General features: G+C 35.6%; 1 long non-coding RNA gene across 1 annotated transcript in view; it reads left to right on the top strand.

Annotated features, from left to right (window-relative positions):
- Positions 1 to 15,143, top strand: part of LOC128910707 (uncharacterized) — a 47,833-nt gene that overhangs the window by 11,567 nt on the left and 21,123 nt on the right. Inside the window, exon 4 of the long non-coding RNA XR_008466834.1 lies at positions 1,535 to 1,658. This is a non-coding gene — a long non-coding RNA (uncharacterized LOC128910707). The remainder of the gene's footprint in view (positions 1 to 1,534; positions 1,659 to 15,143) is intronic.

Raw genomic sequence — 15,143 nt, 5'->3', positions numbered from 1 at the left:
GAAAACTTGCTGCTAAACTAAAGGATTTTCTGGGCTATAGTTAGTTACCTACCCAACCTTACTTGCTTGCAGTGTAACAGACTTAAACACCAAAGTTGGTTTGATTTAAAAAGTGGAGGGAGAAAACATTGATACAAAAAAAATCTTTTATATTGTATGTGGGTTATCTTTTTTAAAAAAAAAAAAAACCAAAACCAACAAAAACCTGTTACATGACAGTGGTTAGCTAAAGAATGTAAATATCTGGAAACAAGTCAACTTCCTAAAGTATGCACTGGAAGCTATGTTAAGTTTTAAATCTTCGCTGCCCGAATGAAGTGTAATCTCCTTGAAGTGGCACTTGAATGCAGAAATTCAAAAGACAATTGAAAGCATTTAGAACTAATAAAAAATGGATAGCTATGTAATTCTAAATAAGAGATCGTGCTCTGAAAATTTCTGCTTGCTGACTCTGTAACTACATGCATAAATAACATTTGCTCTAGATCATCGTGTTTTTTTCACCTACAGAGAATACACGTGATTAATGCTGTCATTTATAAATGTGAGTCTGGATTGCTTTTAAGGAATAATTACATACCTGTGCTTTTACATTTTTCTTTTCAGTGTTACAGAATAATTTGTCACTAGGAATAATCAGACACTTTTCATTTTCTTCAAGTTGAATATTTTCAGTAAGCGGTAAATTATTTCATGTTAGGCTACCTCAGAAATTCTTCCCTTTCCTCAGTTTCTGCCTTTGCCCACCAGCTCTCCGTAATATATATGAGTGTCCTAATCAGAAAGCATATAGTTTGTGTGTGAAAATCCACTTACGTGCTTATCTGCTATAGTTTAAAAAAAAAATTAAAACAAAACAAAACAAAAAAAACCCAAAAAAGTAAAAGCAGGATCCAACTGTATTATTTTATGAGTTTAACTATGTAAAAATGCATCTTAAAAATGAGGCTCCTGTGGCATCCTTGTTTCTATCTCCTAGGGTTTTTTTGTTTGCTTTTCAAGAATGTTTCAAGACATAAAAAGATGAGTGATGCAACTTTATTCAAATCTCTTTGGCTTTTGCCAATACTATGTATGCAGTAGATGTTTAAGTGCTGGGCTTTAAGCTCTAAGCCTAATGACCTACTGCTGTCAGGGCTGGGGTTGAAGGTGATGATTGAAGCTTATCTCGGTTCCATTAGGAAATCCACAGGAAGCTTTTCTTCCACAGTTTTTGTGGAACTGACACGGGAATTTGCAATTGTGCCCACACTTGGGTGGGAAGTAACCAGGACATAAGATGCATCAAGGAGCAAGTTCTCCAGTGGTTGCTCATGACAATCATGTTCTTATCCTGCGTTGTTGTCCCTGTACTGTCTGTCTTGACTAATGGCAAACTGTGAAATCCAGAGCCAGGACAGCTATGGACCAGACTAAGGATATGGATGATACAAAGCCCAAATTCACATATTAGCTTGACATATAATGTTCACACATCTTTCTCAAGCCTGACAGTGTTAATTTTTTCTTTTTCTTTCTTTTTTTTTGTTTGTAGATGTTTTTAAAACGACATTGATTCTTGTTCATCGTTTGGAATATATATACCAGAAACTGATTTCATAGATCATTGTACGTTGTTAATGGATCTACTCAGACTCAGAACATCTGTCAATCATCAGGTAGGAACTGCAGAGGTTTTCATATCTGCCACTTACTCTTACTGAATTACTGTGGAAACTAAGTATGTAGGTGATATAAACCTGACCTGGGGGTCTGTGTCTGGGAACAGGTGAAGATGTATTAAGGAAGGAAGTAAGTATACTTGTGTTGGATAATTTTATTAATGTAATTTTAATTTATTATTTTGTCCTACTTCAGAATGACTAAGAAAAAGCTGGTAGTTAAGCCGGAAATTGATTTTATTACTTGGTTAAACAAGTTATCGTTTATAAAGAAAATGAAAATTCTTATATGAACTAACTATGATCTGTACTTATAATATTGTGATAAGGAAACAGAGTTTCTAATTGAATAATGGTTACATTTGCATGAGATGTATTGCCATAGAGCAAATATTCATCAGAAATACTTTAAGTTAGTATCAGAGGTTTATTTTCAAAGCTGTTATGGCATATATACATCTGGTGAGTATGTTCCTTGTTTGGTGAATGCTGTATCACCGTAGACAGCTCCGTGATCCAGAAACACTTGATCTATGACCAGAATGAGACCATTCCAAAGCACGTGAATTCTTGTAAGTTTTCCTTGCCCTGAGAAAAATGGATGACTGTAACACGCACTTTGTTAAATCAGCTTTCAGCTTCTGGCTTGATGACAAGCTAAAATCATGTCTGCCAGTCCTAGCTTATGATCTGAATGATCAGGCAAGCACAGACAAAGGTAACTCATTATAGGAAGTTTTCTCAGCTGTCTCCCTTGCTCCCAAAATGCCCATTCTCACTGCAGTAATTAGCCAGAGCTGACTTCCAGGGTGCTGTGCATTCACTGTCTCTGAGATTTGTGCTAACTTCTTCAAAGGTAACCTTGACTAAGCTACACTCTGCAATGTATGCGAAACTTCTCTCTTCAGTGTGGGTCTTGATCTTTACTCCATGGTTTGCTATAATATTGTTCTCCATTCTCTGTTATACTGTGTTTCCATGGATGGAAACTCAGGGTATACATAGAAAAAGCCCCAGCGCTCTACAACCAGGCATACTGTTTTGATGAGTGGGAGACCAAAGCTTGGGCAAGAATGCTACAGAGGATGTCTATTTTATCTGACTTTGGGCTCTATCTAAATGTTATCTAGGCTTTCCGTACGGTGTAGGGAGAATTAAACTTCATATATTTGTTGGTCTAAAGGTTGCAAATTTGAATATTAGAAACTGAAAATGAAAGGCAAGGTTTAAACACTAAGTCATTAATTTATTTCATGACCCAGTAAATCAACAACAGCAGCAGTATCCAGGAGTTAGAATAATTTATTATTGTTCAATATAGTCATCAGTCCATCTAGAGTCCAGGTCCTAGATCAAAAAAATATTTAGAACTACACAGAAGTAGAATTCTCTTCACAAAATGATTTTACCGTGTGCAGACTTATGGGGAACCTAAGCCTGTGCTCCAGATTCTTCATATGTTTTATTGATAATTCCTGAACTGTTATTGGGTCTATTACTGAAACTTTGGCTCAATGATGCCTGAGAGGTTCTCGCATGTACATGATGTTTCATTCAGTTAAAAGCTGCTCTGCTCTGTGAAACAGACTCTCAAACTTTCAGTCACAGCCATGTTCTCCTCAAGGGCTCCTGAAAGAACGTCTTCATATGTTTGTGAATGATGGAATGACAGAAGAGCAGGGGTGAACTAACTGCTGATTAAAGCTCAAATGCTCTAGCTTCTTTGGTGCTATGGGGTACGTTGTAAATGACTTTTGAAAAATAAATTTCACGGTAGGAAATCGATACTTTCAGTGAAGTCAGGCATCACTTCTGGCTGAGTGGCAAGCGTTAGGGCAATACATGAATAATCCTTTTCATAAGTAATTTCTAGGGCACGTTGGGTTGATTACTTTTAAATTCAGTATATAATTATCAGCTGAATGCTACTGGAGTTTTTATTTCTGCACAGAACAGGGGGAGACAAACTCTTTGTCCAAGAACATACCTATAAATCTATCAATAATGTTCAAAAAAATGCATTGAGTCTACAGGAGACAGATAATTTATGAAGACTGGTGTGTCTGTATATACATACATATTGTATAGGTATGTCTGTACATAGAGATTTAACACTTCTTTGTAAGTGGGTTACATAGTAGAACAGTACCTTTTGAGGAAAAAAGAAAAGGATTGTGTTGATTTGACACACAAGGGACAAAGACAAGAATGGGATGCGCGTACACAGTTGTTCAAGAGAGTTGGTTGGGTACAAGTAAATATGTGAAACGGGAGAAAATGAAGGAGTTCAGGACAGAAATGAAGTCAAGCAGGCTTCAGAGTCTTTCAGAGATGGGGATTAAAAGCTTCAAAGAGCTGCAAAGTGTAAGGGGTTGGAGGGGGATACTAGAGGCAGTGAGGAGACATGGCTGAAGAGATGCAGAAGAGAATACTCATGGAGGGGGTTTGCTGGAAGCCGGGAAAAAACTATGTTCATTTGCCTCTGCACTGTTTGGGGTGCAACTCCCATACTTCTGTGTAGAAATAAAACTGATAAAATGTGAAGTGTTACAAATATTACTACACAAGGTAATACCTGGTTTTGGTGTGGGGTTTTTTTGGTGTTAATTTAATAGCAACAAAGCTTAGAGTGCTGGGTTTAAGGTTCAGTGTATTGTGTATAAGACACTAGAGATCAGTGTCTTGTTTCTTGTAGATGCATGTTATTCTGTCTTCCTTATATTGTGATGTTTCAATGGACAAGTAATATAAATTGCTCAGAGGACACTGGAAAATCTAACAGAGATATAGAGACCTTCCTTGACTCTTCAATGCTAACACAGAGTATTTGGAAAAATCAATGGAGCTTGGCCAGGATATCAGTGAGCGTCTCATCTGTATGATATCCTCCAGTGCTCTTTGAAAAGACAGAGTGCTTGGTATCTAAAAGGCAGAGAATACTTTCAAATAGCAGGAGTGGGATGACTTTGTCTTGATAAGATTTTCAGCTGTCCACATAATACATTGCATTAAAATTCTATTTTTAGAATCACTTTTTTGCTTACTGCTATTTGTGAAATCCCAGACAAAGAAGTGACATTGAAGTGTTTCTTCTCTTTTTTTTTTTTTTTTTGCATGTGTGTTTTGTTTTGATTCTTAATTTTGGCGCTTAAATTTTTCTCATAAAAGGTGATACAGAATCCTTTACTGATCTCTATTATAGAGATTTGGTTTTTTTAATGAATTTTACCAACCTAGAAAATGGAACCAGACAGCACGTCAAAAATAGGTATTAATCTGTGTAGCTCTCAAGCTATCTCAGTTGGGTGTATATTTTAATTTACTGCCATTTTTATTTTGAAGTTAAGTAGAACTAACATCCATTTATGTGACTTTTTCCTGAATTGGTTTACTTTCTGATAAATGAGTTACACACACAAACACACATACGCACGCTTCCATTTCTTTCTCATTTGCCTTATGAGAAAGCCAAAAAGAACTGCTATTTTTGCACCTAATATTTATGGCGGGTTTTTTTTAGACGTGACTGAGACAAACGTTTATGCAAGAGGGTAACTTCAGTTTCTGTGTCTTCATTCACACACTAAAAGGCAGGCTTTTGTCTTAGTAGTTACTTTAGTTGTTTTCATTATAATAATGGGCATTCACTTCTTAGATTCTGTGGTTTTATTCACACACTTAAACGTGGAATACCAGAACTTTATTTGATCTAGTTTAAGTTTTTGAAAGTGGGCATTGAGTTATATTGGCTTAATGGTTACTTCTAAACAACATTTTGTTTTCTGTTGGTCCACAGACTAGATGAGAGGCTTTTATATCTGCAAATGGGTCATAAGCTGTTTGTATCACACTGCTAATCACTTTAGGAAACTTTGTTTACACAAACGGCAAAGTCAGAAGTCATGAAGAAAATGTTATTAGACTGCACTCTTATAAAGAGTTTGAGATTTTATTTTCCAATAGTAATTCTATTTTTGACAAACTAACCTTACTCATCAGTTCTTTGCCCTGGGAGTCCTTTATCCTGTGTTACTGCAAAGAGAAACAGATTTATTTTACTTTATATTCAAAAGCATGTTTCTCTGTCAGATTATATGCAAATGAGTGAATCAAGGGCTCACTCCCACTCCCCTGGAATAAATTGAATATGTGTCATTGACTTAAAAAAAGATAGAATTGAATTTGAAAAATAATAATAAATCATAGAACTGATTATCATGGATTATTTTAAAATACGCTATTCTGACAAGCCAATCATTTTTTATTATTTTATTTTAAGGTGAACAGTGTAGACACAGGAAAGAAAACAGTTGGATCAAATGATGAAAGAGAATTGTGTACCTAATTAAAATAATCAAGTCAAAGGTGTTTTACTTTGAAATGCCCTTCAAAACTCTAAAACCTTCATAGAGTTGCATTTTCTTCTCTTATCTACAAAAATATGGGCTTTTTGGTTTTATTTATTTTTCTTGTTACTGTGCCCATGCCTTTTTAGCTTGCAGCTGTGTATGATTTGATATTATGATGTTGAAGTTTTTTGCGGTCTGGACACTTTAGAATGGACCTAGTTCAGGAAAGTATTTAAGCATATTAACTTCAATATTCAAAATATATAATATACAAACATGCTTAGATGTGTGTTATACATGCTGTGCTAAACTGGGTATTATACAAGTGAAAAAAACCTCTGAAGTGTGTGTTGCATCATGAAAATTAAAATTCACTGAAATACAGAGAAGAAAGAAACATTAAAACTAAACACATTCTTTCTTTGGTATCAGACAGATGCATCTTTGGGAAGTTGTTCTTGATTTGCTATTTTAATTTATACCACATTGATAGATTAAAGTTAAATCTGAGAAATATTTAGATAGAAAAATGTCTCAGTTTGAGTATTTGTTTCATGCTCTTCCAGTGGCCGCCCTCAGGTAGTGGATTCAATGGACCTTTGGCCTGCTTTGGTAAAACAGTTCTTATGTATACTTAATTAAAAGACAAGACCAAATGGCTTTCTGCTATATTTAAGCACAAAAGACTATGGATGTCTTGGGCAGTGATAAAGATAGAATGTGAGAATTCTCAAATATAATTTCTGCCATTTTTGTGAGACTCCCGTATACAAGTGACATCTCAATAGAACTTGTACCTCTCCAAACACTAAGATGCTGCATTCTGTGTCATGCTTTATTAATGGCTTCACATTTTATGTGACTCATTTATATCGTAGCTTGTCCTAGCTGTGCTCATCTTAGTAATTAAGACAAAAATTTGAACAAATACTGAGAATATATGTCGAAGACTTTAAATCATCAAATGTAAGCAGCTTTTTTTAACATGCTGAAAACACTGATATATTTTTGTGCCTATGATCCATGCTGAGTCCTTTCAAATGTCTTACTTGAGCATCATGAAAGTGAGCATATTGAACTTGACTTAACAAGTGCCACCATGCCACAATATTCATCTTACACAGACTTGAGTTACAAGCAAATATCACCTTGAGGCTTATGTGTTCTACAAATCCTACATGACCATGACATATATGTCAGAATTTAACTTCAGCAGCACTACCACCTTTCTTGACATATTCAGCCCTTTTTCTGAATTGTCTAACTGTGGAGTTGCACTTTGGAGAGCACTTATGCAAAGAACAACATTGTATTTGTGTTTTTATTATCTCCCCCCAGTATTATTACAATTACTTCTCCAAAGTAGCCCCTATTTTAGTATAGCTCAGATCTTTAAATAGAAATACCTGGCTTAAGAATCCTTATTAGTTTATGTGCATGTGGATGGTTTTGTTTGGGTTTTTTTTTGTAAAATAGAGGTACTTTAGATGGGCTTCATTTCTTCATCCTTTTTGGAAGTTAAATGCTGAGCTTGTCCTGTTATAAAAATGCAACTCTCTGAAGTCAAAGTGAGCTACGGAAGCATTTGGCATTCTCTGGCCTCAGAGATACTTTAATGAGAAGAGTCCTTTTGAAGTGTCCATTATCAAAGAAAATGGTCTTTTATATTCTTACCTCCATACATAAATTTCCAGTAGTGATCAATAGAGGAAGATTGCAAAGATCCTTCCAGTGTCCCTTAAGAAGCATCCGCTTTTAGTCCAGTGCCGTAGGAAATGTTAAAATCAAGAGGTGCCTGTCATAAAAATGTGAAGCCAGACCATTTGCAAGCTTATGGAACCTCTCAATATTAATTGTGAAAATTTAAAAAATATAAATAAAAAGCTCTTAAATGATGGCTGTGTAATACAAATTCTCCCCTTCCCTGGGAAGCTTGGGCACGCATGTAACACAGGAAACACACGTAACACATAAAACAAAGAATTTGTTGAAAATAATTTAACTGAAGCCTTAATAGTCTAATGCAAGAATCGTAATTAGTCCAGATACAATTGCAAGTAAATGAAAAAGAACACCATCTATGCAGAAAATATTTTAGTAACTTAGTTTCTAGCCCTTTTTCTGGGGGTCATTTTTCACGTTCACTAACATACTTTTACATCTCTCTTCATCGGTCCACAGCTCTACACAACACCCAAATTTACTATATATGTTGCCTTGTACTTATGTTAGATACAATTTCTTTGTTTTCTTTGTTGTCCTTAAAACCAGATATGTCCAGGTCCAGGTCTGGATGTCTTTGAGTGACTGTGGGTGAGTTGTTTATAGCTGTGGAATCTCCCATGCGTGCATTCCTCTGTGCCGTGTCTTGAGGCTGCTGCTGCCGCCTTGTATTTCTCGGCACTGCCTCATTTTGGTAGAGCCATAAGTATCCCATTCTGTGCAGAATAACTGCTTGTTATCGGTGTCATCCTGTGGTTGTACTGTACAAAGATAAACACAAGTAGTATGAATTAGCCATTGCCACCTGGTCACTTAGAGAAATCGCTGTCACGGCTCAACCAAGTAAAGCAAAGCTGCAGCAGGTCAAGAGAAGTTCAGATAGAGCAGATCTGACAAGGCTCAGTCCTGAGGCCTCGCAAACTCAGTATGAAGCTTCTAGCCTGTTTTTAGCTACTGAATACTGTACTTCAGGGCCACATGGTTACAAGCTATATTGCCTTATATTTGTATTTGGCTCTAGCTGTTTTGTATTTTCTGGAGATTTTGGTAACTGAAGAGAATGAACTATTAGTAATAGAAGTGGTAATAAATAATAAGATTTATTTGTGAGGTCAAAATTATTCTTAATTCCATTAACATGTTTGGAATTGCATAAACAATCTCACTTTTTGAATCATATTTTCTTGCTTTGTATTTATTTATATTGGGGAATTGGAAGAATGCAGAAAAAGAACTGTGAAGATAAGGTAGTCCTGAAGTTTGGCAAAGGTAAGACTTACATATGTCTGTACTGTCTGTCTCTTTCCCACTTTTTTGTGACTATAGAGGTTTTTAAGGTAGCAAAGTATCTTTGGTGAAAAGTAGTAGGTAGTGAAAAAACTTATGTTTATGGAAACATCGAAATTTAAAGCATATTTTCTACCAAAATACAGTGATTTTTGGCGATATTTTGAGGTTGGCAAAATACTTGTAGGAAATAATTTTTATTTTAGCACTGTGTTCATCCTATTTTTACAAGGAACATCAGACAATCTTTTTAATTGTTTCCTTATAAAATACAGAATCAGACTCATTGTATGATGGAACAGTTTTGATAAGGTCTGGATTTTTTCTTTATTTTTCCCTTTGAGGTAAATAGTGCTTATCACATTCAGGAACTGAATGCTGTGTTCTTAATTCATAGCAAATTTTTATTGCTGCGGTAAATTAATTGAAAAATGGGTATTTTATCTATGCTTTTTTGAAAGTAAGAGAAAAGAAGGATGTGAACAGTTTCACTGATGTGGTAAGAAAGAACATTTCAGATTCACTATGAAAACCGTGAACCACCAGGAATAAAGCTGGTTGTTTTACAAAAGATGCTGTAACAAATTAGGTGAAATCAGGAAAGCTAAATTGGGAATCATGTAGAGGCTATTGGCACCATCTTGTTCAGCTTGTGTGCCTGCCAGTCTCTTCAGATTTCCCTCCTCCCTAACAGTTCACTTGGCACGTAACATAGAAGCTGAGCCTGAGAATCTTGCTCCGTGACTTGCTGGCCCCACCACTCCATATCAGGCTTCTGAAGAAGGAAGAGAAAAAAGATTTATTTTGAATGTCTTTTTTCGTGGGAGAAAATATTTTTTTTCGTACACTTTGTAAAGCTTGTGGGTAATATGGTGAAGGTCAGTGGACAGCACTAACATAGTAGATTACCATGAATTATGGTGTAGGAAATGAAAAGAGGCTACATGCCCAGATCTCTGTTAGTGCTCATTCTTGTTTCATGTCTTCATAGCCCAGCACTTCAGTGTCATCAGCCTATACAACAGGCAAAACTCCATTAAATGTTCAACAGATATTATAATGGGACTGCAGCATAAAAAGGCTGCCTGTAGCTGCTGTAGGCTTTATGCTGGAGTTGCACTTGCATGCTGATTCTGTAGCTAAAGGGAAGGGAAAGTGCACGCTCCAGAGTACTCACAAAAAAATATACAGGACACAAAAATGATGGTATACATTAAGATACTTATGTGAAGGCCAGGCTTAATTTTGCAGTCTCAGTGACGTATGCAGAGAATGAAAGAAGGTAAAACTATTCGAGAAAAGGGTGAGCTTAGACTTGGTGCTTGAATCATGAGTGTTAATCCTGTGATTTACCAGTATCTGGTCTTCAAGGTTACGTGCTCAAGTTCATGTTTTCTTGGTCTGTCTCTCTCAATTTTTTTTTTCACAATATTCTATCAGTGATTAAAGGACATTGTATTGGCTCTGAAACATCTACCATGTATTGAAACCCAGAAATCTTTAAGAATACTATAAAAATAACCTGAATGACCACTACTTTTAGAGATCATAGCAATTCTTGTAAGGTTTTAATCTCTTGAGTGGAAAATGCATGGTATGCAATATGAGTTATTAAATTTGGATAATAAGGAATTATATAAGGGTTAAAAATTTATAAGTAAAATTAATGATAAAAACTTAAAACTGCAGAATATAGGAAACAGTGTCTAGGCTTAAATTGCTATTTTGACTAAGGTAGATTTTAAAATCTTTCAAATTTGTGATCCCAGAGAAGAAAACAAAAGATGAGAAGGTCTAGCTGACCTTCAGCTTTAATCTAATTATGCCCTTAGGTATACGCTTCTTTGTATGGTTTTGTTTTAAAATATTGATAGATAACCTATTGATTTGTAATGAAATAGTGGCTGCTTAAAAAAAATCATAGTTTTGTCTTATTCTAGAGAACATTGCTGATACCAAGATATCATTGTTTATAAAACTGTGTTTTGATATAGGGCAAGTGGAAGGAAGCAGCATGAGTCCAGTCTATAGTGGAATCACTATATTATTCTCAGTCATTATGTCAATTCTTTCTTTCCTTCTTGTGCACTTATTCTACTTGCTAAAATCAACTAAAAGGTTCCGATTTGCTTAAAGGAAGTTAAAACGGAGCTAGAGTTGAATATGCTAAACGTTTTTATGCAGCCTTTCTTTTCATCCGTCACATGAGTAATTGCATCAGTGACACCTAAACAAGAAACTGCGTACCAAGTAAACTCCAACGTTTTCCCAGAAGCATCAAACAGAAGACATTTGTATGAGGAGGCTCGTGATCTGTCTTACTTTAAACTTCTCCTGAACTGGTAGTTTCACTATTTCTGCTGAAGACAACCTCCTTTCCTGAAATTATAAGAAATTAATGACAATTAGGGTGTTTATTTAAAACTTTCTTCTGCATATTGCAAAATATCTTCAATTACAGAATCAAAAGCCTTTGCTGCTGTTGTGTAGCTTTTCACAGTTATTCTGCTACTGTCTTCCTTACAATGGAAATGCTTCAAAGCAAACACTTGTGGCCCCTTAGTTACACTGAGGCAACCGTAACAGTTTGCGGTAATTTGCTGAAGACATTATGACAAATGGTGCTGGTGGTTGCTTCACTAGTAGGTGAAGATTAACAGTACGTTGGGGCCAATTTAAAGTTATTAAGATGGCTAGAGATGCAGTATGGTAACCATATCCACATTTGTTTACAGACATTAATGAAAAATCTTCATCTAGCAGGTGAAGCTTGGAAACAGTTTTTCCCTTGCCCCCTGCTATTTGAAAAGAGCAAGGAATGACAAAAGAAGAGTTGTGAGAAGCTTGCTGGCCTTTTGAGCATGTGCTAATGGGACATTTATTTCATATTTACTTTTTCTTCACAGCTTCTATTCACTTGCATGCTGGAAGCTTCTGTGGTACCTGCTATCTGCAGCTGCACTGTAGCTATGGTTAAGTCTCCGTATCGAACAGAGAAGTACCTACAGCTTCAGCTTGAGAACCAGGCTCTAGTTGAGCTCTATAATGAATTTTCCTTCTCTGCATCAGGCATAGAGGGTGATATGCAGTATGCACTTCATGAGATCTTTCTGGTCTTGTTAAAAAATTGCTGTTCATTTTGGCCAAATGGTGGGAAATGAAATCAGGTCGAATGAGAAGGAGCATATGAGTACATAGATAGAGTTAAATACAAAATATTGTTACAGTTTTATTATCCAAAGTGATATCATGAGATAAATTTACTTTTAATTTGAAAATATAAAATTATTTCTTATAAGTAAGAAGGGGATAGGATTCTCATTTTAAAAGGGAAGTATTCTGAGCCACAATGAAATAATGCCAAGTTGGAGAACGATATTTTGCTGCTTCAATGCAGGTGTAATTTTACATTTCTATCCTCTCTTACCTTCTTATGCTGTTTAAAATACTAACCTTTTAACTTGTGGCTCTTACTGTTGTTACCTTTGCGTTTTAAAAACAGGTTCAGCTCAAACTGAACCAACTCAAAGCCTTGAGTTCTGCAGTTTTTACTGAGCACCTGAAACGCTGGAAGACTTTTGCATGCTGTTTCCATGAAACCAGGAATGGGAGACTTAAGTTTGGATTAAGTATATACTATTTAAGCTAAATTAATAGCCTTTACAAATAACAAAGTAGCTTAGGTTTATTGTCTCTTGTGCTATACATGATCAAAAAAGTTTCTCGTTAAAGTGTGACAGTGCTTTATATTGCCTGTACATAAAATCTCCATGGTTATTATGCAAAAAGAAAAGGCAAATGACAGTTGGTGTCAACACTAAACAGCTTAGGGCAAACTATTTTCTCAATACGTATGTAATTTAATTGAAATGCAATATTTCATGAATATTAGAAAGTAAGGCTTTATTAAAAATGGCAAGGAAAGTGAAAGCATGACTGTTTAGAGTAACAAGCAGCACAAATTTATTCATTCAATACATCACTGAATTATTTAAAACTCAGCTTAAGCACAAGGTCATGGAATAATTTTGGCAAGTACGCACTTTTGCATGATGCATTTCCATAATTCCACTGCATCTATAAAGTTAATCACAGCTTTGGCATGCAAGCCTGCTTCATGTACTAAGCTGAGCCAGAAAAAGGCTCTGAATTAAAACCTAGGAACAAACCAAACTACTGACACTACAAATGATTTGTGTTAGTTTAGAGCAGATGTGAGCTCTATAATACTAGCAATTCTTACAAATATTTCATTTACTAATATCCCATATTTACTTGCAATACGTATTTACAAGTGAAAGCATGTCACTGGTCTGGAGACACATCAAAATTTATGTCTGTGTGCACACACATTTAGATGTCATGAGTCTTCTTGAGGCCATACTCTTTCTGTAAGGAGTAAGAGCTGACAGAAGGTGTTCTCTGGACTACAGGGAAGAGAGTGGTGGAGCTACTCATGGAAAAACTCCATGGAAATTGAGTTGATTTTATAAGATGAGAACTAGTATTCAGAGTCCAGAGTGACTGCTAACAACTCCCTGCAGACTACTAAACCAGAGAGGCTTAATACATGTAATTTTCAAAACTGCATTGTTATTTCTAAGCTCCAAGTAAGACAGAATGATACATGTGAATAAGGCTTAAGGCTTCTTCACGCAGTATATTTAAGATTCTAAAACAAAATCCAGGATATTTTGCAATAGTTTGTGCATCCAGGATTTTGCGTCACATTTCCGTATGCCTCCATCAGTTAATAACGACCTTGTGAGTTTGCATAGGTTTCAATGGACTCCTATAATTATGATCACCAGCTTGAAGATAATCTGTTCTATGCTAATTCTGATATATGGCTAATTCATAATACCTGGTATAGTTGTTAAATCATTGTTGCTAAACCTTAGAAGATTGTTGTTATTGCAGTCCTTAGCAAAAAATTTGTGTAGTTCCAGACTAGCTTCCCAGCAACTTGGTTGGGTACTGGTGCCGTACGGATATCGATTGCATGTGTACTATCACTTGCAGAAGTAGCGTAGAAGTTGCCACTATGGAAACCTGTAAGAATTAGATGTGTTGGATACTGCAGCAGTAGAATTGCCTTGATAAATGTGACTCTGAGTCCTGGGCGGAGGACAACCTAGTAGTACAAACAGTAATCCAGACACAGTGATATCCTCCTCCTCACATGTTTTGAAAGGACTGTCTGTATGCCAGCTGGGAATTGCTGGACTTACTTGGTATTTCCCCTACACTTCTCCTACACACAGAGGAAGTCATGGATCAACCAGACTTTCAAATAAGAACACGGTTTTCATTTGAAGGCTTGGTGGACCTAATTTTCATTTTAGATAATTTGTTCAATTTCTGTATTGTGCAGCTCAGGTTTTTTTCCAAATTAGTCTTGAAATAGATGTAATTTATCTCAATGTGTTCTCAGACCAGTGCACAAGTGACATGAAAGATACAGCATCTATATTTTTAATATATGCAGTTTGCTGCATATATTTTTTCAGCACCTTTTACCTTAAGAATTGTCTAGTTGTTTTTAAAGAAGAATGCAAGTTTTAAAGCAATAATTTTAGGAGAGTATCCCAGTTCTATACAGGTTGTTTACAATTTGGTTGATTTACAAAGAATTCTCAGTTTTATTTCTCAAAATGTAGAGATTTTAATCTTGGTGCCTAGTTCTGCTCTTAAAGTGGGTCTATGTGTAGCAATCAGGGAGTTTCTGATGAGGTGATACGTATAGATAACTTACACAATCAGTATGCTGCCTGTAAGAGAAATTGCTTTATAAATTGTTTTGGACCTCTCTGATTAATAACATAAATCAATGAGATTTGTATTATGTTGTGTTTGTAGATACTGAAAACTGTATTATAAGTTGCTAGTGTGTGAATAGTTATAAATTGCTATAAATCAGTTCCTGAAAGAATTAACATCTTTAGAAATTGCTGAAAGTTTCGTTGTGTTGTTAAATCTTAAAATAGTTTTCTTAGTGGAGAAACAAGCAGGAAAAATGCTAGAAGGTTAAGAAGATTTTTAAAGTATTTATTAGGAATAATAAGCAGTCGTTTCTTCCACATTTTTGCATGTACTGAGCAATGTCACTCAAGAAAATAGACAC

This window comes from Rissa tridactyla, chromosome 5, assembly GCF_028500815.1.
Source record: "Rissa tridactyla isolate bRisTri1 chromosome 5, bRisTri1.patW.cur.20221130, whole genome shotgun sequence".
Classification (NCBI taxonomy): Eukaryota; Metazoa; Chordata; class Aves; order Charadriiformes; family Laridae; genus Rissa; species Rissa tridactyla.
The sequence above is the reverse complement of the archived record's forward strand: the minus strand, read 5'-3'. Positions and strand labels throughout refer to the sequence as shown.